The 22,969-nt window shown below is 35.5% G+C and overlaps 1 pseudogene; it reads left to right on the top strand.

The window, feature by feature from the left end:
• The first annotated feature begins 636 nt into the window (after window positions 1-636).
• Window positions 637-14,182, top strand: LOC132662473 (non-histone chromosomal protein HMG-17 pseudogene; annotated as a pseudogene).
• Window positions 14,183-22,969: the final 8,787 nt, after the last annotated feature.

The following is a 22,969-nucleotide window of genomic DNA, read 5'->3' as shown; positions in this document are numbered from 1 at the left end:
ACATATTTGAGAATTTCTCCTAAGACAAATCTTGTGTGCGTGTGTGTGTGTGTGTGTGTGTGTGTGTGTGTGTATTGAGAGGTAGAGAGGTAGAATGAGTTAGATTGACGTAATCAGATTTTGAAGATCACTTTGGCGTATTACATGATTAAGAAATAATTAAAAGAATGCAAAGCCCTAAGGCAGAAAGACCAGTCACAATCTGTTTATGCAGGGGCACGCTACAGAGGCTCATAGTTTAGACAAGGGCAATGAGCAGGAATCAAAAGGACAACAAACAAATTCTAACAATATTTAGGAGGTAGAATCAATAGCCTAAGTAGTTGGTAGACGGTAAATAATGGGGAAGATAATAAGACAAGCTTCAAAATATACGGTCTGAACGACTCAGTCTGAGGGGGCGGGATGAAGAGTTTGGTTTGGGAGAACTGGGATTCTACAGCTGGGTTTACAGTTCAAATCCACATTCATTTCTCGCCATGACTTTTTGTTCTTAATACTATATATCTTGAATGCATATAAATCATTTAAAAAAGTGGATAATGCAAAGTCATCTCCATTCTGAGTTACCCTTTCCCTGAAACAAGTCTTAATATTTTTGAAGTTTCACGGATGCACAATGTAACTAATTCGGAAATGTACGCGCTTGCTTTCCCTGTACTAAATACCACCTTCCTGTGAGTAAAATATCTAAAGGGAAAACATAACCTATAATCAGATCTCTTACAAAAGAAAGGAATCTTTTAAGATTGACTTCTCTCCTGCTCCATTAGTTGTTAATTATCACTAATGAGAAGGAAGTAGGATTTGGTTCACATCTTATCAGCCCATAAATTAAAATTATCTCGAATGCTGGTCATGTGAGCATTCTCAGCTCTCTTCAGTATGTGGCCCCCACCTTTTTATTTCAGCTCCTTCAAGATATGCTTCCAAATGCCAAAGTACTCAAGTACAAGCTACTGAATTCTGGATTCCAAACCCTGAATGATTAGAATTCACTGCAGTAAAATTTGCAGATTTTTAAAATTTTCCTGTGATGGGGCTTCAGAGGGGATTTTTTTAGTCTCTGAAAACTCCTCTACTGAAGAAGTGTGTACTATGATCTCATATGTGCCTTACAATCTCCACAGAAGGCCAGGAATCTCTAAGGACATTGAAGAGGATTTCAGGATTTAATTTCTCATTATTCAGATGCTTTCTAGAGGACATGTTATATCTGTTTATTTATGTTTATCTTGTGTTTGTTTTTAAATAGTCGGCAACCTCCAGGAGACAATAAGGTAACAAAACCGTTCTGACAAATCATTGACAAATAAATGGTGCACTCATTAAAGTTGCTCCAAATGCTTTCACTCCTCAGCAGATGCATTTTTTTTTTAGAGAAAAAGTAATTGTGCAGCTGCCATAAAAATACCAGCAAACAAAGAGGGCAAAATTTGTTTCTAAGAGAATAAGTATTGTTGAAAATCACATCAAAGTATGCAGCTCCCAGGCTGATTTTTTGCTGTGGTAGCTGAAAGGCCCAATGTAATCTGTAAATGAGGAAATAGCATATAAAAGGGAATATATATATGTGGCCATTTGGGATTGGCAAAGATAATATCATATACTACTCCTATCCAAGTAATTAGACCTTTCAAGAGACTGATTTTTTTATTTTTATATATGAAAGAGATATGGCAGAGTTAGACCAACTCTGCATACATATTGAATGTTCTGTCTGAATGCTGATATTTTCTGTTCTGGAGTCTAAATACAATGGCTAATCTGTTTTCGAAATGGGATGACTCCCCTAGTTATGAGAGAGAGAGAGAAAGAAAGAGAGAGAATGGGGAGAGTGTAAAATAAATGGAATGCAAGAGGAAATATTTGCATTCCAGAAATATTCTGACATTTCTACCTCTACTAGGTGAAAAGGGAGAAAGCCTTTAATAAACTAGGCTTTTTCTAATTATTACCGAGCAAGGTATTGGTTTTTAAAAGTTGTCCCAACCTTAAAGTACATTTTCAATCTTCAAGTTAAAAGCAGTGTTATAAACTAAATGATTCAAGCATCTTTTTAAAAAATCTATTTTATGAGTGTTCAGGCTAATTTCTAGTCTGAAATGGTGTTCAGCAGAGTAAGAGTCTTCATTTTGATTTTTTTTTCTTATTTAAATTAAATTAGGAAAAAAAGAAAAGCAGGAAAATAGTATTTACACATTCCTCCATAGGCTAAGCTTTTTATATATGTTATATAATCGTCATAACATTCTTTGGTTACAGTATTATTAGCTCAATTTAAAAAATGAAAAAAAAAAAAACTAAGCCTCAGTAAAGTTAATCATCTCTGTCTGTGGTCACATAGTTGCTAAGGATTAAAAGTGGTAGAGATAGATTTGAATATAGATTTGTCTGGTTTAAAGTCATACCCATTTTGTTGGAGGGGGATGCTTACACCAAGCTGGGGTCAAAAGAGCTCTTGACAATAAAATTATATAAAAGCATAAATTAAGGATGTGAAGCAAGGCTGAAAGTGTTGCTATTAACCAGTTATATCCAACAAAATAAACATCATTCTCCCCTAAGCTTCCAAAAACATTTTTTACAGTGTGTTATCAAACAACCCACCATGAAGATCAAAAGTTTCATTGTGGTTGACTAACAACACCCAATGTTATAATTTCATTCCACCAGCTATTTAAGAAGTAGCTAGTTTTCACCCACTCTGTATTGGGAGTAGAAAGCAAACAACCTAAAAAAGCAAAGCACAGTTCTTGACCCAGAGAATCCCAGTACCTAGGTAGAAGGAAAAAGATGTACAAATACACAGAAAATAATCAGAGAGGTAGCCAACATGTCAGCCAGAACTTTTCAGTGTGTAAAACAATTTGTAATCAGTATGAAAAATTACTGGATATCTCCAGTGGACAATTATATATTTTTTTACTACACCAATTTAATTGGTTATCTGATTACAATCTTTCACTGCCTTTGAGCTACTTACAAGTTATAGATAATTCTCAAAATTATAAATAATTCATGGCAATGCAAAAATGATTGTGTATACACATGGAAATAAATTTTGTCTGGTAAAGGTTCAATTGACTTCTCCCTGCCACTGTGTTAGAAGTTAGTTTGCCCTCCTCATTTGCACATTCATTTTAATATTCTTGATTTATAAATGTGTCTGTTCTTGGCATTCTCTTTTAAACTCGTTGTAATATCTTACATGTTCCCTCATTAATAATGAGTTAAATTCAATCTTTTTTTTTTTTTTTTTTTTTTATTTTTTTTATTTTTGGGACAGAGAGAGACACAGCATGAACGGGGGAGGGGCAGAGAGAGAGGGAGACACAGAATTGGAAACAGGCTCCAGGCTCCGGGCCATCAGCCCAGAGCCCGACGCGGGGCTCGAACTCACGGACCGCGAGATCGTGACCTGGCTGAAGTCGGACGCTTAACCGACTGCGCCACCCAGGCGCCCCAAATTCAATCTTTATCACATGTTTATTTTGTCTCTGTATGAGATTCATGCTTTTACTTTTTCCCGAAAATTATTCTTTAACAAATGTGATATAAACACTGTTGGTTGGTGTCAAGACTATGCAAAGAAACAAATGATTTTCTCTGAGTGTGTGTAAGAGAGGTGATAATGTATACCCTCCTGTAGGCTGAATGTCTAAAAATATATTATTGAGATCAAAGACACTCTTCTCTGTAAACAAATACATCAGCAAACTACCCATAGGAGTCAGTCAAGCTATACATATTCTAATGATCTCTGCACCTGTGTAGCAGAGAGAAGTGACTCAATATATCTGTGTAATAAGCTAGATTTGAAAGAAAACACACAACTAGGACTATAAAAATATAAACTGGATCACCTTAACCATTAAAATATTATCCTTTCTATATTTTAAAATGAAATAGAATAAGAACACTATATCATTCTGTCACCTTGTTAGTATTAATAAAGTTCATTTTCCCAGGAAGACTTTTTATTAATGCTTTCAAATTTCTCTCTGCTTTGAGGAATAACACAAATATTTTCTCATCATTATATTCTTCCTCTGTTCTTTAGAAGTTGCAAAGTTGATTTTTTTTTTTCTCATGAGCCTTTGAAGAGAGTGGCCCTGTCTCTCTTGAACATCAGATACGAAATGACTTGGCAACACTAGAGGGTTTTGACAGACAAAAGAAAATTTTCTTTTTAGTATTTATTTAATAACTATTCCCAACACCTGTAGCAGTATTTTCATTCCTTTTTTTCCTGAACAAATAATATCTTCAGCAGTAGATAAAATTACAAAAAAATTGGTTTACTTTTCTTTTATGGGATTTGTGTGTCTATCAAATACTGAGTTACTACTTAGGAGTCCAAGGACATTCTTCAAACTTTAAGTCATGGCTTACTCCCATGCAGGAACTCAGGTAAGCCATTGGTGCCATCAAAAATTATTAAGTACTATGGCAGATAATTGTGGAAGGCCTAACTCAAGGAAACTGAGCAGGAAAAAGAACATGTTGTAAAAGAGGGAGGGAAAAACATAAATGCAGTCTCTGTGAATGGTAGTTTTGTAGAAAATGAGTCCTGTCATGAAGAGGAGGGTAGCCAGGCACCTGCCATGCATCATCGTGTCTCCATCAATTTAATAAGTCAAGACCAGGATTATAAATTATTTACCTTTTTCTACATGTACAAAGAGCTCAACTGATTCCCATGACTAAATGTTCCTTTTGTTGGACCAATCAGACACTTATAAATTGAAATGACTCATTTTCAGACAAACTGGTTAACTAGATATACAAAGACAGATATAAATACATTCATAACGTATTTTTAACTCACGCTCTACCAGTTTGCAAACAATGGCTGGGTACAAGGCACCAAAACATGTGGACATGCTTTAGAAAGATTTAGATCATTATTCAACTGCTATTTTAAATTTTATCAAAGAATAAATATTACCTATGTGCGAACAAAGACTTGAATTAGCTCAGAGAAAAGTCATCTGGGTGCTGCAAATTGTATGTCCCTAGAAAAAGAAACTCTGTCTCTTAATTCCAGAACAGTACTTGATATCCACTGCCACTGCTTCAATAACAACTCTCATTAGACAGGGCGCCTGGGTGGCTCAGTCGGTTAAGGGTCCAACTTCGGCTCAGGTCATGATCTCACAGCTCGCGAGTTCGAGCCCCACGTTGGGCCCTGGGCTGACAGCTCAGAGCCTGGAGCCTGCTTCAGATTCTGTGTCTCCCTCTCTCTCTGCCCCTCGCCTGCTCACACTCTGTCTCTCTCTCTCTTTCTCAAAATTAATAAACATAAAAAAATTTAGAAATTGTGTTTAAGTCATTTGCAGGTGAAGTGATCTTTAGAGCCTTAAGACATCAACCTTCATAAAATTTAAAGAACAGAGAAACTAATATTTTAGAATCAAATAATTTCCATCATCTCTCTCACTGAAAGCTTAAATATTTTAATTAGTTCTTAAGAGTCCAGATATTTGATGAAACTGAGGTCTAGTTAGTAGTTAGTAACCATATTATCTCAGGAAGTTCCCTTAACTCACCAAGCCAATTTTTTTTTTCATCTGTAAAAGAGGGACACTAATAGTAAATTTCTATTTACTGAGCCCTGCCTCAATTAAAATTTCTAAGGTCACTTCTGAAGACTTTTCTAATTTGCATATTTTTTAAAAATAGAAACTGCTCACACACATGGGCCCAACAAAACACCTTACTTATCTCTATGGCACAGCATTAGAAAATGTTTTAATCTTCATTTTTTGTACCTAAGATAACGCATGGAGAGATGATCTGTAGTAAGATGAGAATTGTCTATGAAGATGTCAGTGTGTTTACACAGTGGTCACTAAATGAATTTGTTTTAAAATAAAAGACTAAATATAGAGGGAGATTCAGAATGCAGAAATGATGGGCAGAGTGTCTCCATGCAGAATGGTGGAAGCCACCATCTGGAATGACTGTCAGTGTCCCTCAGCATAACCATAGTTGGGGCTAAAATTTAGGAGAGAAAAACTGATAGAAATTATCAGGTGGTCATGAAGTGGTCCCTGGTCAACTTTGAGACTAATCAGTAGTTGCCCTCAAGATTTTTAACATAACCTTCAGAACTGTTGCTATACCCACAGGAGATAAAGTCTTTCCAAAGAGTCACTACCAATAAATGGCAACTCTCTTGACAATTTTGCAATCACCAAATTACCTGAAAGGCCACATGCTACCCAAGGTTCCCCCTGCCCCTTTTCCTATTTTGATCTCACATTCTCAGGAATCCTACAGAAGTAGCAGTGGGAATACAATGGCTTTTTTTAAAGAGAACTATCATCAGAAACTTCTATTTCACATTCCAAGACTAGCCTTAGGATAAAACTTTTGCTTGAAAAAACACAAATAAATAGCCTACAACTAATTAAAACCCATATCCTATTGAGAAAATGTTTGTAATATATTTAGCAAAATGTCTGGAATCAAGTAAGCAATGGGAACAGGTAGCTATAATTTCCTCTCCTCCCCAAATCAGTTGGTGATACATTGAGAAAACAGTTATACTACTTCTTAAATGCCAGTAGAAAAAATATTCAAGACAGTGTAGACATTTCCATTACAGTAATTTAGACTCACACAGAATCAATGCAAACATCATTAATTTGTGTTCTGTTGGCCTCTTCTGGCTGAATGGATTGTTACAATGGTGTGAAGCAAAGCAATTCACTTTGGTACGCATTCAAAAGTCATGGATTACCTACGCATAGAGTCATTAAAACAGATCCTAAGGGGAAAAACACAGACACTTGACATTAACATTACTCTTCCCGTGAAAGCAAATAAATTTGGCCATGGGCATTGATTCCATATATTTTCAAAAATCATTAAGAAAGGGTCTTGTACTATTTAATACCACATGGCAAAAACAAAATGGAAAATAACAGACAAAAATAAATTAAGAATAAAAAATGACTTCTGTAAACTAGTGAGAATTCAACCTAGCAGACATAGAACATAATAATATACCTCTCTGGATAAGCAAGGTCAAATAAAGATATCCTCTTAAAAATTAAAATGAAGAAGCAGAAAAGTCTGAAATGAAAATCTTTTGGTGGGAAACAAATCTGACATTATCACTAGGTTTCACTTCCTTTACTATTTTTAGAAAAATTAAAGACTTTGGCATCATACCTGAGTTTGATACCCTTCCTACCAATTACCAACTGTGTGACCTTAGTCACAATCTCAGATTTTTTGTTGTTTCATTTTCAACCTTTAAAACATGGGTAATTATGCCAACATAATTGTTATTAAGGGATCACAAATGATGACAGTAAGGCATCTTACTATATTCTCATTAAATTTTAGCTCTTGACTCTTCCCTTCTCTGCTAGTCTCCTCCCGTGGGGATCAATGACCCCTCCAAAATGCTTTTCTAAACGTGTATAGAAATCCTACCCTTGGTTCCACCAAGGCACCAACTGAGACCAGAAACTATTACAATCCCAATCACAAAAGCACTTTATTCAAAAAGTAGAGAAGAACAAAGAGAAAACAATGACAGGATCATATAAAATGTGCAAACACAAAAGTTCTTTTTTAAAGAAAAGCCTTGTCTTGAAAAACACAGAGAAGTGTAGAAAGTTTAAAGGACCCAAATATCTTCATTCTCTTGTAACCATTGTATTTTCCAAAAATAACTATACAACTTTACACTCATTGACTTCTATATTCGTGTGATCTGGCTCAAACGAGAAGGCTCCAGTTATCACTGGTTGTTTTGACCTTCATCTGTAATACTTATCTTCCAGAGGATAGTGCAAATATGTATGTTACCCTTTCCCCCCAGATCTCAACAAATTAAGCCTTTTGTTATTCAATTTATGATGCCCAGATACAATACCTGGAACCCCAAATGATTTTCAAATTAGTTCCAAATACTCAGAAAATTTTCACAATCTAGGAGTAGAAAGATGTTGATAATAAATTATCAAACCAGTTTGAAGATAAGATTGTTAAATATGATATGCATCCATATACACACATATTCCCTTGAAGACTTTTCCCCCAAGAAAAAAACTACCCAGACTTCTAGTTTTAAATTTCAGAATTTTATATAAATTTAAAAATCTGTTACTTCAGTTTACTAACTCATATTTTTGTAAAAACAGAAAATTTTGACAATTATTTTTATGGGAAATTTTACTGCTTAACTAATTAAATTTTCTTATATATTTCAAATATCTCTAGTTGTATTTTATAAGTATAATATACTCAACATCTTTTTACGTATCTCAGTGTTCTATCAGGCCTTCTGAAAATATAAGTGAATGTCATGAATCTGAAAAAATAAATTAACAAATATTGTGTCAAGTTGTCTTAAAATGTTCTAATATTGTATTTAAAAACTTAGCATGATTTTCATTTGAAAATCACAATTTTTAGTCAATTATGTGATATTTAAAGAGATTTCAATTATATGATATTTAAATATCTTTGTTTAGTCTTGAAGACCATAGAACTTGATAAAAGGTTTCATTCTTTTGATATTTTATCAGCCTTGAAGGAATTTAACATTTAATATCATAGTAACATCTGATTGAATTCTAGATGGTTGTCACAACTTAATTTAACTATGATTTCACACATCCAAGGTTATTCTCTTAACCGCAATAACAATAATAAATGCTAATATAGGGATAACCATGTGTCAGAAGACACTGCTCTAAGATCTTTATTATTCTTGTAATCATTTCTATAGATTTGGCATTTGGGGATTAATATTATGTTCTACTCATAGGTGAATGAATCAAGATGTTTAGTAATTTATGCAACATTATATAGCTAACAAGAGGTAAGAATGGGATAGGAAGCCAGTGTGTCTGGCTTCAGAGTGCGCTTTTCATACAATACCTGGGTCCATTAACGGTGTTTCTCTCTGTCACACATAATGGCCCTTTCACAAAATTCTTGGCTTACCATTTCTGTGACTTTGGGCCTCATGGGTTTGGTTAGTAGTCTTAGTTTTATTATCTGCTTTTCTTGTGTTTGAAATTTGCTACATGCTTTAGATATATTGAACAAAATCTTTGCAACAATGTTGACACCCACTGCCTTTTCTTCCCACCAACAAAGGGAAGTGGTCTTCCATATTCCTTAGAAAAAGAGAAAATTGACCATCATAGGCTTGACATGACAATAGACAGAAAAGCAGGTAATGTAGAGGCTCACTGCACATTTGAAACTTGCAAATTTATGGCAGAGTTAGAAATTTGATGACAAGATATTTGAAACTTGAAATGTTCAATTGTTGTGACTAGCAAAAACACCCAGATTAATGAATCAATATTTTAAAAGATCAAGGTTATTAAACTTGGGTTTGTGCTCCCTAGAGAATGAAAAAAGCCTCACTCTTTTCAAAGGGTCAGTACAAAACAGAGGAAATAAAGTGTCATTTGTAATTAAAATGAGGGATTTGGATGTTGTTTGAGGATAAAAAAGCAGTAGCCATCTCTTCAAAATAACTTAATTACAGAGATCATACAGGGGATTAACTAAATTTTGAGGACATTCTTTCAGAGAACAAAATGACAAGAATGAAATATTGCAGATGTGCAGATAGTAAAAACGTCCATGGAAACAAATTATCCATTGATAATCCAATTACCTGTTGCTTGCAGATCTCCAATCTGTTAATTATCTCCATTTATTTTGAATCAGCTTTCAGCAACCGAGATTCATTATGGTCCATTCAAGTCTCCGCCATAATTCAGCACTTTCTACTCTTTTTTTTAATATAAAGAAAATGGCCTATCATTTCTTCACAACTTTGATTTGTAGTGTTTTCCATCCCTTTAAACTGTTTTGGATTAGTATTATTTTTCTCTAATATGAAAACACGGTCAATCCCAATCTCAAGTGGAACATCAGTTACTGAATATATTAAGCCAGTTTTGCCATTATTTATGGAATTCCATAACGGTATGTGGGACTTTATAGAACACATAAAAACATAACCATCTCTCATCATGTTAGTATCCAGTCCCATTATTGTTCATATCACCCGCTATTTCCCTACATCGGTGAGGCATGATTAAATATTCGTGATATGACACTGAAATAGCACAAAGGAAATGGACAGAACTGAGTTGATTTCTCTTTTTCATTCATTCGTACTATCTTTGCCACGATTATATCAGCTATCATTTTCACGACATTCTCTCCCAGGGTAGCCAAAAAAGGCACCATAGGAATCTTGAAAACATCTCTGAAGTACACCTAATAGATCTATATGGTAAAAATAAATAGTGCCATGCTGCTAATTGGAAATTATGTTGAAAGGAATACACTGTTTTCTATAAGTAAAGACAAAATAACTACATGAACATTTATTGCTTTCTTACCCTCATCAAATATATTTTTTGGTGTGTTACCATTTTCCAATACGAATGCCCATGCTTCCTAGTTCTAATCCTCAAAAGAGAGATTTAGGGAATCTAACTTAATTAGCACATTGAAAGCTGTTCCAATTAGTCATGGTTCTGCCAGGAGATGTAAAGTACCAGGAGTTCATCTGTAAAAATGTGACAGCAAAACTCAATCCTTCAGTAGAAGGCATCCAGTACTCCTATAGAAAAGTATATTAAAAAGGTACGTGTGCCAAATATCTCTTATATGCTATACCTTTGCTACTTTGGAACTTTGTACCTTTGCACATGCCATTTCCTCTGTCAGTGATGCTATCACCATTGGGCACATATGACCTTCTTCATTTGCTCTTCAAGGGTGAAATCAAGTATCCTCTCCCCTGTAACACCTTCTCTGCTTCTCTATTTCTGTGTTCACATGGCAGTTTGTTCCATAAACAATAACTATCACACCAATAAAGACATGTTTTTATGAAAATCCCAACTAAGAAATGTCCAGAATGGATCAATAAGCAAAGCCTACCTATCTGCCGTCTAGAAGAGAGAAACTGTAAGTATGGAATACACCAAAAACTGAAGGTGAATGGGTGGGAAAAGATATAACATGAAACCAGGAAGTATATGAAGGCTGAGCTGGGTAAACAGGAAATTCCCCTCACCTGCGTGTCTGTAAAAGTAGTATAATAAGTAAACCATAAGACTAAAAAAGTAATCTTTATTTTTAACAGAGGGAGAGTGTGAGTCAGGGAGCAGCAGAGAGAGAGGGAGACACAGAATCTGAAGCTTAAGCAGGCTCCAGGCTCTGAGTCATCAGCACAGAACCGGACATGGGGCTTGAACTTATGGACACTGAGATCATGACCTGAGCCCAAGTTGGATGCTTAACAGGCTGAGCCACCCAGGCGCCCACCCATAAGACTTTTGTGATCTTAAATGAGTAAACATGTAAAATGTTTAGGTTAGACACATGTTCTAAAACAGTGGTTAGATATTTTATTATTGGTTTATAATGAGTTATAAGAAACACTTGTATAAGGAGCAATGGAAACACAAAGGTGATGTGATTTTGTCTGGTAGTTTATTGAAGGAATTCAAAAGAGAAGCCAATGTCCACAAAATTTGAGAGAACACCAGCAATGCAATCAGTAAAGAAAAGTGGGGATAAAATTTTAGGATGTGGGTAAACATGGTGGAAAGTAGATGGTCTGTTTGGGGAAAAATAAGTGGCTTTAATAATAAGAGGATGGAAAATACAGTGAAAGAGGGAATGGAGATTAGATTGTAAGTGCAGCATGGTGTCCTTGACTGTGTGGGGGTTCAGAGTGTTGTAACATAAAGAGCTTGAGATCTTGCTGAGATTAGGAGTCCTGTCTCTTTATACCTTAGCTGTGTGATCCCTAGAAGATGATCTCAGCTCTCTGTGCCTCAATTTCTTCAGTTGTAAAGACTTGAAGATAGTGTAAAACATCAGAATATTTGTGGAATAGATGAAGACATCACTTAGAAAGTTACTACATGCAAAACTGGAGAAAATCATGTAAACTCTCAGTTTCACTTGCATATTAAAAAGAAAAGGTAGTGAAAATATTACTCATTATGAAAGTATTATTTGTAAAATGTAATGTGCTCCATACAGTAATAAAATTAAGGTACCAATTCTTTTTTTTTTTTTTTTTTTAATTTTTTTTTTTCAACGTTTTTTATTTATTTTTGGGACAGAGAGAGACAGAGCATGAACGGGGGAGGGGCAGAGAGAGAGGGAGACACAGAATCGGAAACAGGCTCCAGGCTCCGAGCCATCAGCCCAGAGCCTGACGCGGGGCTCGAACTCACGGACCGCGAGATCGTGACCTGGCTGAAGTCGGACGCTTAACCGACTGCGCCACCCAGGCGCCCCAAGGTACCAATTCTTAAATACATACTAAAGTGCTGTCTATTGTATGAAATAAACAAAAATATATTCATTTCTTTTTTCCACTTATTTTCTATAAGGAAACAAATTTTATTAATTCTATTTTTAGCAAGAAAGAAATTACGACTAAGAAAAACTAATCAATTTCTATAGGTTCACACAAGAAACTTACACATATTTGTCATTTCAAATTCCATGCTTTGCTTCATTTTATGTCTTAAAATGGTTGTTATTGTTAATATTATTTATATTCTATTTATATTTTGTCTTTTGATTCTGTTAACATGATTAACCTGAGTTTTAAATATTGAGAGAAAATAATTAACTGGGCAAGGTTATTATATAAGTAACATTCTTAATCTAGAAACAGTTCCTTATCTGTAATCCAATGATGTCTTTGTTTAAACAAAACTAGTAGGGACAAACATTTTTAGATGCTAAATTCAGTAAAAATTAGAAACATTTACTTCCTAGGGAAAATGCTTCAAGCATGTATTGAGAAATTCTCAAAGTAATAATACAACCCACATGGAAATAATTTAGCATCTGATTATAATTAAAATGTCCATCTCTGGAACATCTATCAGACTATGCCACTTGAGCTTTTCCTAGCCCCTTGGTGTGAACTGAGACATGTAATACATTATGCAAAGTCTCCCATTCTAGAAAACCTTGCAGTATACAGTAGTTGCATAAAGCTAACAACTTTGGTCCAAAAAGAATGACAGGCCCACTATTATCTCAGGAGAGCCATTGGCTCTAAAGGTCACACTCAAAATAATTTTTCTAATTTTCTTTCATAATAGCATAGCCAGACTTTCTTTTTTTCTATCAAGTGTCTTTTCAAAAAAAATCTTCAGAAAGACCTCCACAGTCTAAGCAAAGACTATTTTTACTAGTAGGAAGCCCAATTATAGTTTATTATAAAATCACCTGCCATGGTATGTACAGACCAGTTAAAGTGTGTACAATGTAAATTATTTTTTTTTTTAATTTTAAATGTATTTCAAGTTAGTTAAACAGTATAGCACTGGTTTCAGGAGTAGAACCCAGAGATTCGTCACTTACATACAACCGCAGGGCTCATCCCAACAAGTGTCATCCTTAATGCCCATCACCCATTTAGCCCATCCCCCAGCCACCTCCCCTCCAGCAAACCCCAGTTTCTTCTCTGTATTTAAGTCTCTTAGGGTTTGCCTCCCCCTCTGGTTTTATCTTATTTTTCCTTCCCTTTCCCTACATCCATTTGTTTCTCAAATTCCACCTATGAGTGAAATTATATATTTGTCTTTCTCTGCCTGACTTATATTGCTTAGCATAATATACTCTAGTTCCATCCACATAGTCACAAATGGCAAGATTTCATTATTTTTGATTGCTGAGTGGTATTTCCAGCATGTGTGTGTGTGTGTGTGTGTGTGTGTGTGTGATTACCAATGCCTTCAGGTGCTGACCTCAAAGAGCGCTTCAAGTGTTCTAAAAGTTAATTTAGGTATCAAAAGGCAACAAGAATCCTTAGGAGGAGTGTGAAAACCTAGTGAGAAGGACCCCTTGACCCACTAAAGCCCACCCCTCCAGCGTCACCACGTCCAAGAGAAAGGCTGAAGGGGAGGCTAAAGGAGATAAAGCCAAGGTGAAGGATGAATCACAGAAAAGATCTGCAAGATTATCTGCTGAAACTGCTCCTCCAAAGCCCAAGCCTAAAGAGGCCTATGCAAAGAAAGGAGAGAAGGTACCCAAAGGAAAAAACAGGGAAGTTGATGCCTGCAAGGATGGGAATAACACTGCAGACAATGGAGTTGTCAAAACAGACCAGACACAGAAAGCTGAAGGTGCTGGAGATGCCAAGTGAAGTGTGTGCATTTTTGATAACTGTATACTTCTGGTGACTATAGTGTTTGAAATACTATTCTTATCAAGTTTTATAAAAATGCAGAATTTGGGGGGTACCTGGGTGGCTTATTTGGTTACATGTCCAACTCTTGATTTCCTCTCAGGTCATCTCAGGGTTCATGAGATTAAGCCCTGTATCAGGCTCTGTGCTGACAGTGCAGGGCCTGCTTGGAATTCATTTCCTCCTCCTTTCTGTGCCCCTCCCCTGCTTGTGCTCACATACACATACATGTGCATGCTCTCTCTCTCTCTCTCCCTCTCTCTCTCTCTCTCAAATAAATATAAAAAATGCAGAATTCTGTTTTACTTTTTTTTTTAAGCTTGTTGTTAGCACAGAGAACACTTCATTGTTGTTTTGGGAGAAAAGCACATGTCACTAATAGACTATCTCTGAAGCTGGATTGATATAAGGGAAAACACCTTTCCTTTCTAGTTTTGAGAAACTTCCTCTTGGTTCCCGGGAGGACGGTTTCCTTGATGCTGATGGACATTAGCCACCTTGGGACAAACATCTTGTAGTGTAGAAAAACTAAAATTCACTTTTTTATGTCTTATTTTCCCTCTCTACCTTCTGTATAGACCTGACTCCTTTAAATCCAGAAACCTGTTGGAACTTGACCACCAAAAATGGTTCCCGGTACATCAGACAATCTGCTATTGAGATGGCATCTCTCAAAAGAGCTCCTTTTTTAGCTTGTCCATCTTCAAATTGATAATGCTGCCATTTAGATTTCATTTTCTGGAAGTCAGGGTTGGCTTGTGAAAAGTTGTTAAACAACATGCTAAATGTGAAATGTCAACCCTCATCTAAACTTTCCCTGTTCAGAGAATCACATGAAGATTTCATTGGATTTTATAGTGGCTTTCTGATTTGGGCTGTCCATTAAAGAAGGGAGTTTGAAGGTTGTATACTGTTAATGATTATATGTCCATATCTTGCCTATAACACCATGATTGTTTATGAAAAGCATCTTTGATAAAGCTGGATACAGTTTGGCTTGGGGGAAAAAAGGGAAAAAGAATCCTTGGATTAAAAAGTACTATTCTCTTTTCTATTTTAGTTTACTAAGAGCATAGAAGAGAAAACCAAGCATCTTTGTGTTTTTTCACCAGAGTGTTTAAGAAGACATCTTTGTGATATGTTCAAAAGTACAAACTCTTTGGAATTAAGAAGTATTTTACTATCTACTTGATATTTGATATATGAAGACTTAAGTCCTTTTTTTAATTAAAAAATTTTAATGTTTATTCATTTTAGAGACAGAGAAAGTAAGAGTGGGGGAGGGGCAGAGAGACAGGGAGACACAGAATCTGAAGCAGGCTCAAGGCTCTGAGCTGTCAGCACAGAGCCCAACAAAGGGTTTGAATCCCCAACCCATGAGATGACGACCTGAGCCAAAGTCAGACACTTAACTGACTGACCCACCCAGTCATCCCTTAAAGACTTAGGCCTTAACCGAACTTTCCTATCCTCTTTGTCAAACTTTGTTGGATCTGTGGAAATATTACATAAGTTAATTAAAGTAATACTTTTGAAGCAAAAGTTATTATCTTTTAAAATTTTTCCATATCATGATCCCAAACTTAAGTCAAAATGAAGAGTCTAGTGAATATACTCTTTCCACAGGTTGTTCAGTTCAAAGGAGGCTACTCTATAAGGTCATTTTCCTTTGACTAATGTCTTCAGATGCTCTATTAAGTGAGTTGTCACTTGGTACTTTATGCCAAATAATTAAAGTAAAAGAAAATACAGCTTAACAATTATGTTATCACTTGTAATATAGCAAATTATTATTACTGACCTTCCCACCAACCTCTATTTATTTGAACCAGTAGGTGCTTCATCTCAAGAAATGGTGAATTTGTTTTCTAGTAATTGGCTAATATGGAACACTCACTGGAGGGGGAGCCAATTGATGTACATTTTCCTGATTTTCCTTTGTTCTGTGACTGGGCTAAAATAGGCAGTTTTATAATATTTTAGCTTAAGTTGAATATACAATTATAATTGAATTTTGACTATAGCCAAACTATAAAGCAAATCCAGTTCATGAACTATAGAATAAAACATCACCAATTAACAAATGTGGGAACCACTGATATTTAGGTAAATTGAGATGATCAGCTGTGGAATAAGTTTTGTCTTTTTCTTCTTCCTTTCCAAAAGAAATAACTATACCCGGTTCACTTATGCTTAGTCTTTGACTAATGTGTCACTGTGCCTCACATTGTCTTTATTTCTGTAATTCATAATATGAAAATTCATTTATAGCACAAAAATAATGGGCACATTTTACCTCTAATTAAGATTACTCATCAGTTCACACCCACCAAGAATTCTACTGTGCTTTTAATTCATCACTGCTTACTTTAATGTACCTGGTTTAATCACAGTAATACCAGGAATTTTTCCATCATAACCTGAGCTGCACTAATTTATTATTCTCAAAACGGAGAAATTTGAACATTTAAAATTTGGAAATTTATATGTGCATATGTTTAACAATATACATGTATAAAAATGTTTATTCCTCATCTAGTTCTTGCTATCATGCAAGAGGTGTGTTAGAAAATATGTTTGTCCTGCACTCCAATGTTTATAGCAGCACTATCAGCAATAGCCAAGATATGGAAGGAGCCCAAATGAATGGATAAAGAAGATGTGGTGTATATATACAATGGAATATTACTTGGCAATCAAAAAGAATGAAATCTTGCCATTTGCAACTATGTGGATGGAACTAGAGGGCACTATGCTAAGCGAAATTAGTCAGTCAAAGACATATATCATATGACTTCACTCATATGAGGACTTTAAGACACAGAACAGATGAATACGAGGGAAGGGAAGCAAAAATAATATAAAAACAGGGAGGGGGACAAAACATAAGAGACTCTTAAATATGGAGAACAAACAGAAGGTTACTGGAGGGGTTGTGGGAGGAGGGATGGGCTAAATGGGTAAGACGCATTAAGGAATCTACTACTCCTGAAATCATTGTTGCACTATATGCTAACTAACTTGGATATAAAATAAAAAAAATAAAATTAAAAAAAAACAAAAATTAAAATAAAAAAAACAGAAAATATGTTTGCCTTCACTCTGAAAAGGAATTCATTTGTTTCAATATTTTATCAATACAGGCATCAATATACAGCCTGAAGATTTTGGCAAAGCAAATTACAAAAAAAATTCTCTATTAAAAATTTTCCTCATCCCCTTCATCTCCCTTCATCCCCTTCAAAAATGAAGAAATAATTTGTAAGTGCATTCAGCTATAAGTGTTGGTTCAAGAATTATTGAAAAATGAGCACGGGATCTCTCAAACATCTTCACAAGATCATGACTTAGACGAAAATCCTATGGTAATATTTGGACAAAGACCATTGAAAGTGTCGCCGGCTTGTCTTCAACCCAACTTGGTTCACAAATGAGCTTTGTTAGTATCCTACAGTGCTGGCTCCAACTTCTGCTGTTTGTGAATTAGAGGGAATTACAGTGAGCTTTCAGCCTACATAGTGATTCAGAGATGCTCTACCATCTCAACAAAAGGTTAGCATAGGGGGCGCCTGGGTGGCTCGGTCGGTTAAGCGTCCGACTTCGGCTGAGGTGATGATCTCGCGGTCCGTGAGTTTGAGCCCTGCGTCGGGCTCTGTGCTGACAGCTCAGAGCCTGGAGCCTGTTTCGGATTCTGTGTCTCCCTCTCTCTGTGACCCTTCCCCATTCATGCTCTGTCTCTCTCTATCTCAAAAATAAATAAACGTTAAAAAAAATTAAAAAAAAAAAAAAGCTAGCATAGAACCCTATATGTCTACCACGATTCTAAACAGTGAATTCTTCTTGTCAGGGTGTTCCATGTGTCATAGTCAAGGAATATGTTTTATGCAAAAGAGATTTTAAAGATTGTTTTGTACCTTCAAGTGCATTAAAATAAAAATTGGGAGAGTATAATGTATATGTATGTGTATTTACGGTTGTGGGTGGGTAGCTGGATGGGTCATGCACTTCCAAACAAAACACATTTCGGGGCGCCTGGATAGCTCAGTCGGTGAAGCATCTGACTTCGGCTCAGGTCATGAACTCGTGGTTTGTGGGTTCGAGCCCCTCATCGGGCTCTGTGCTGACAGCTTGGAGCCTGCTTCGGAATCTGTGTCTCCCTCTCTCTCTCTGCCCCTCCCCTGCTTATGCTCTGTCTCTCAAAAATAAATAAATGTTAAAAAAATTTTAAAAACCCACATTTCTATATATGGATAAACATAAAAGTAAATAAATAAAACCTATGTACGGCCTAGAAGTTTATAAGAGAAATAAGGAATTTGGAGAAAGCAACAAGGGGTAGATAAGGCTTGAGATTAACCTTGAGGGTTGTGCAGAAGTTGGTTGGGCAATGAGGGGTATGGAAAGTAGGGTTCTGAAGATGACCTCTTAGCAACCCAACCTCTTCAAGCTAATACTAACCAAAGTACTGCCATGAAAGGATTTTGCAGATGTAATTGAAGTCCCTCAAATGACCTTAAACTACTGGAGATTATCTGAGTGGGCCTGACCCAATCAAGTAAACCTCTTACAAGCAGAATTTTTCTTTTGCAGAAGAAGTCAGACAGAGATGTACTCTTGCTGGCCTTAAGGAAGAAAACAAGTGGCTATGCTGTGAGCTTCTGAGGGACAGCCTCTAGAAGCTCAGAGCAGCCCCCTGCCAGCAGCCAGCAAGAAAATGGTCATATATCTGCAAGGAAATCACATCTTCCAACCACCAGTAAGATTCAAAGAGGATCCAGACCCTCAGATGAGAATCAGAGCTCTGCCAACACACTGCTTCAACCTGCGATATCTAAACAGAGGATCCAGATAGCTGTGCCCAGACTCTTGACCTACGGAAAACATGAAATAATAAATGCATTAAGTGGCTGAGTTTGTGGTAATTTGTTACCACATCAATACAAGCTAACACAACAAGGATGTGTGGAAACAGCCTGGAGATAAGAGGACTCTACTATGTATTTATTGGTTTGCCTAGAATGAGGGGATAATACTGGTAAAGAGGAGTAGTTCATCATAGAGTAAAATTGCAGCTTACTGAATGTCAGGCTCAGGTTGAGACTCTGTCTGCTGGAGAATCAATGTAGCGTGACGGTCTCAAGATGAAAATGACCTATTTTATGCCAAGTGTAGTATGGCTTCAGGGTACAAGAGTGCAGAACAGGAGGGCTCTATGAGGCAAACGGGAGGAAGAGGAAAGAGGGCAAGAGCAGATGAGTGAGAAGAGACTAGCTGTTAGAACAAGACACTAGGATGGGTCTGCAAAACAGAACACCCAATTGTTTACAGGGAAAGAAAGTTTGGAATGTAAAGCTATGGGAATAAAGAAGAAACTAATATGAACCATAGGGAAAAGATAATTAACAGTTTCTTTGAATATACTCAGTGACTCTGATAAAAAGGTATTAATAAGGAAAGACTTCAATATTAGAAAGTGAGAGAGTTTTAACCAATCTGATAAGCTTTTCAATCCACAGTTACCACGCACTAGGATTTATGAGGTTATCTTCATATATGGGTGAGTAGAGACAATAAATATGGGTTAAAATTTAGAATTTCATGTCAATTGGTATTTGTGTATAGTCTCTTGAAAATGTATCAGATGCTTGAATTGTCAAGGGAGGTGAAGAAAATTGTTTTGTTTTCGTATGACTCATCCAATTAATAGTCATTTTTTTATGCAATAGAGAACAGTCTGGAATGCAGGTAGATTTACTGAATCCATGATAATAATTGAACTTAAAGTATCAGAGGAGCCAAAAAGAAGAGGTTTGCTTATATTTACAGAAAAAATCAACTTAAAAATTTCACATTTAAAGCAAGTTCTTTTTTGAAGTTACATGGGGACTATAGTTTTTCATAAGCTCCCTTGTAAGTCAATGACAAAAGAAAGAAAACAGGCTCAATATTAGTGGGCGCTCATAGACACTGGGCTTATTACCTTTACACCTCTCTAATTCTTACAAATTCCAAAGTGAGAAGTTATTTTTCCTTTTTTTTCATGTTTCAAGTCAGGATTTTGTTTTATTTTTGATTTTTAATTCCAATGTAGTTAACATACAGTGTTATATTAGTTTTAGGTGTACAATATAGTGACTCAATAATTCTCTACATTACTCAGTGCTCATCAATATAAGTGTGCTCTTAATCCCCTTCACCTATTTCACCCATCCCTCCACACACTTCCCCGCTGGGAACCATCTGTTTGCTGTCTACAGTTAAGGGTCTGTTTTTTGGTTTATCTCATTTTTTTCCCTTTGTTCATTTGTTTACTTTCTTCCGTTCCACATATGAGTAAAATAATGTGGTATTTGGCTTTCTCTGATCGGCTTACTTTTAAGCATTTTAAGCATTAAGTTTAGCATTATACTCCCTAGGTCCATCCAAGTTGTTGCAAATGGCAAGATTTCATTCTTTTTATTGCTGAATAATATAATATTCCATGGTGTGTGTGTGTGTGTGTGTGTGTGTGTGTGTAGTCTTTATCTATTCAACTATCTACAGACACTTGGGCTGCTTCTATAGTTTGATTATCGTAAATAATGCTACGATAAACACAGGGGTGCATACATCCCTTCAAATTAGTGTTTTTGTAATCTTTGACAAAGAAAGAAAGAACATACAGTGAAATAAAGAGTATCTTCAACAAGTAGTGTTGGGAAAACTGGACAGCTACATGCAAAAGAATGAAACTGGACCACTTGCTTATACCCTATACAAAGATAAACTCAAAATGGATTAAATACCTAAATGTGAGACCTGAAATCATAAAAATCCTGAGGAGAGGACAGGCAGTAATTTGTCTGACTTTGGTTGTAGCAACATCGTTCTAGATATGTCTCCTGAGGCAAGAGAAACAGAAGCGAAAATAAACTGTGGGACTATGTCAAAATAAAATGCTTCTGCACAGCAAAAGAAACAACCAACAAAACTAAAAGGAAACCTACTGAACAGGAGAAGATATTTGCAAATGACATACCCAATAAAGGGTTAGTATTCAAAATATATAAAGAACTTATACAACTCAACACCAAAAAAAATAATAATAATCCAACTAAAAAATGGGCAGAAGACATGAACAGATATTTCTCTCAAGACATACAGATAGCCACAGACACATGAAAAGATGTGTTATTTACCTAATTTAAAAAAAATAAGTAAATTCAGAAAACTTAATAAACAAGATTTTAAATCTACAGTGCTGGAAACTGGAGGCTCAGAGAGTATATCTTATCATATCTGATTTCAAATCTGAACATGCTGTCCATTTCTCTGTTATCCCTCTTAGCATCTGTCCACTGGGATTCTAAGACTGGATTTTTAACAAGTATCAAATACATAGTTTGATTTAAGGAAAGAAATCCTTCTCCTTATCTGGCCAAAAGTTTTAGAAAACACAACCAGGTCAAAGAGAAGATAAACTGCAATCATTAAAATTGAGTAGTACTTCAAATGTATGCCACTGTTGCTGAAGTATATGTCATATACTGGGAAACATAATCGGAAATGCACACACACAGACTTTTGGGCTACAAAACTCCAGGTTGATATATTATCTCCACTGTTTACTGACTGTATTACATTGGGCACACCATTTAACCTTTCTGGGATCCAGTAACAAAACAGAGATAGGCATTTTGAGAATTCAATAACTTAAAGTCATAATTCACATCCAATAGAAGGCTTACAACAATGGATAGCATTGCTATGAGCATTCACATTCAGGAATTCGCATACATTAATTTTTCTTGGGTAGATTCATAGGATTGGAATTATTGGCCATATAGTCATTTTTCACTCTTTGAAAACTGTCAAACTGTTTTCCAAAGTGGTTCCATCATTTTTCATTCCCACCTGCAATGTATATGGGTTCTAGTTTATCCACATCCTCACCAACATTTGTTACTGTCTGTCTTTTTACTATAACCATTCCAGTTGAGTGTGAAGTATTATTTCATTATAATTTTAATTTGCATTGCTTAATTATTAATGTTGAGCAGTGTTTCATGTGCTTACTTGCCACTTATATGTTTTCTTTAATTAAATGTCTATTGATTATTTGTCTTCTTAGTACTAAGCTATAAGAATATTTTATATATTCAGGATATATCATTTATCAGACATATGATATATAAATATTTTATTCCAAGCTGTGGCTTTTCAAAAATTTTTCTTAATGATTATTTTTGAAGCACCAAAGTTTTTGTTGATGAAATCCAACTATTCATATTATAAGTTGTACTGATCATGTTTTGGGTGATATAGGTAAGAACTCTTTGCCTAATTCAAAGTCCTAAAGATCTCCTCTTATATTTCATTCTACAAGGCTTAGAGTAGTAACTCTTACATTTATATATCCAATCCATTTTGTGTTTGCTTTTGTCAACATTGTGGGGTAATGGTCTAAATTCACCTTTTGTATAAAGTATCCAAATTCCCAACATCATTTGTTGAAAAGTATGTATTCTTCCCATTAAACTGATTTGCCTTCACTGTCAAAAATCAATTAACTTTAAAAATAAAAATTTATTGTGTACTCTTAATTCTGTTCCTTTGCTGTATATAACTATCCTCAGAGAAATACCATCTTGTAATGATTACCATATTGATGACTGTACCTGTATATTAAGTTCTGATATTGAGAAGTATAAGTTATCCAATTTTGATCCTCATAAAAATTGTTTTAGATATTCTCTTTTGCATTTC

The sequence above is a fragment of the Panthera onca genome, chromosome D1 (assembly GCF_046562875.1).
Source record: "Panthera onca isolate mPanOnc1 chromosome D1, mPanOnc1 haplotype 2, whole genome shotgun sequence".
Classification (NCBI taxonomy): Eukaryota; Metazoa; Chordata; class Mammalia; order Carnivora; family Felidae; genus Panthera; species Panthera onca.
The sequence above is the reverse complement of the archived record's forward strand: the minus strand, read 5'-3'. Positions and strand labels throughout refer to the sequence as shown.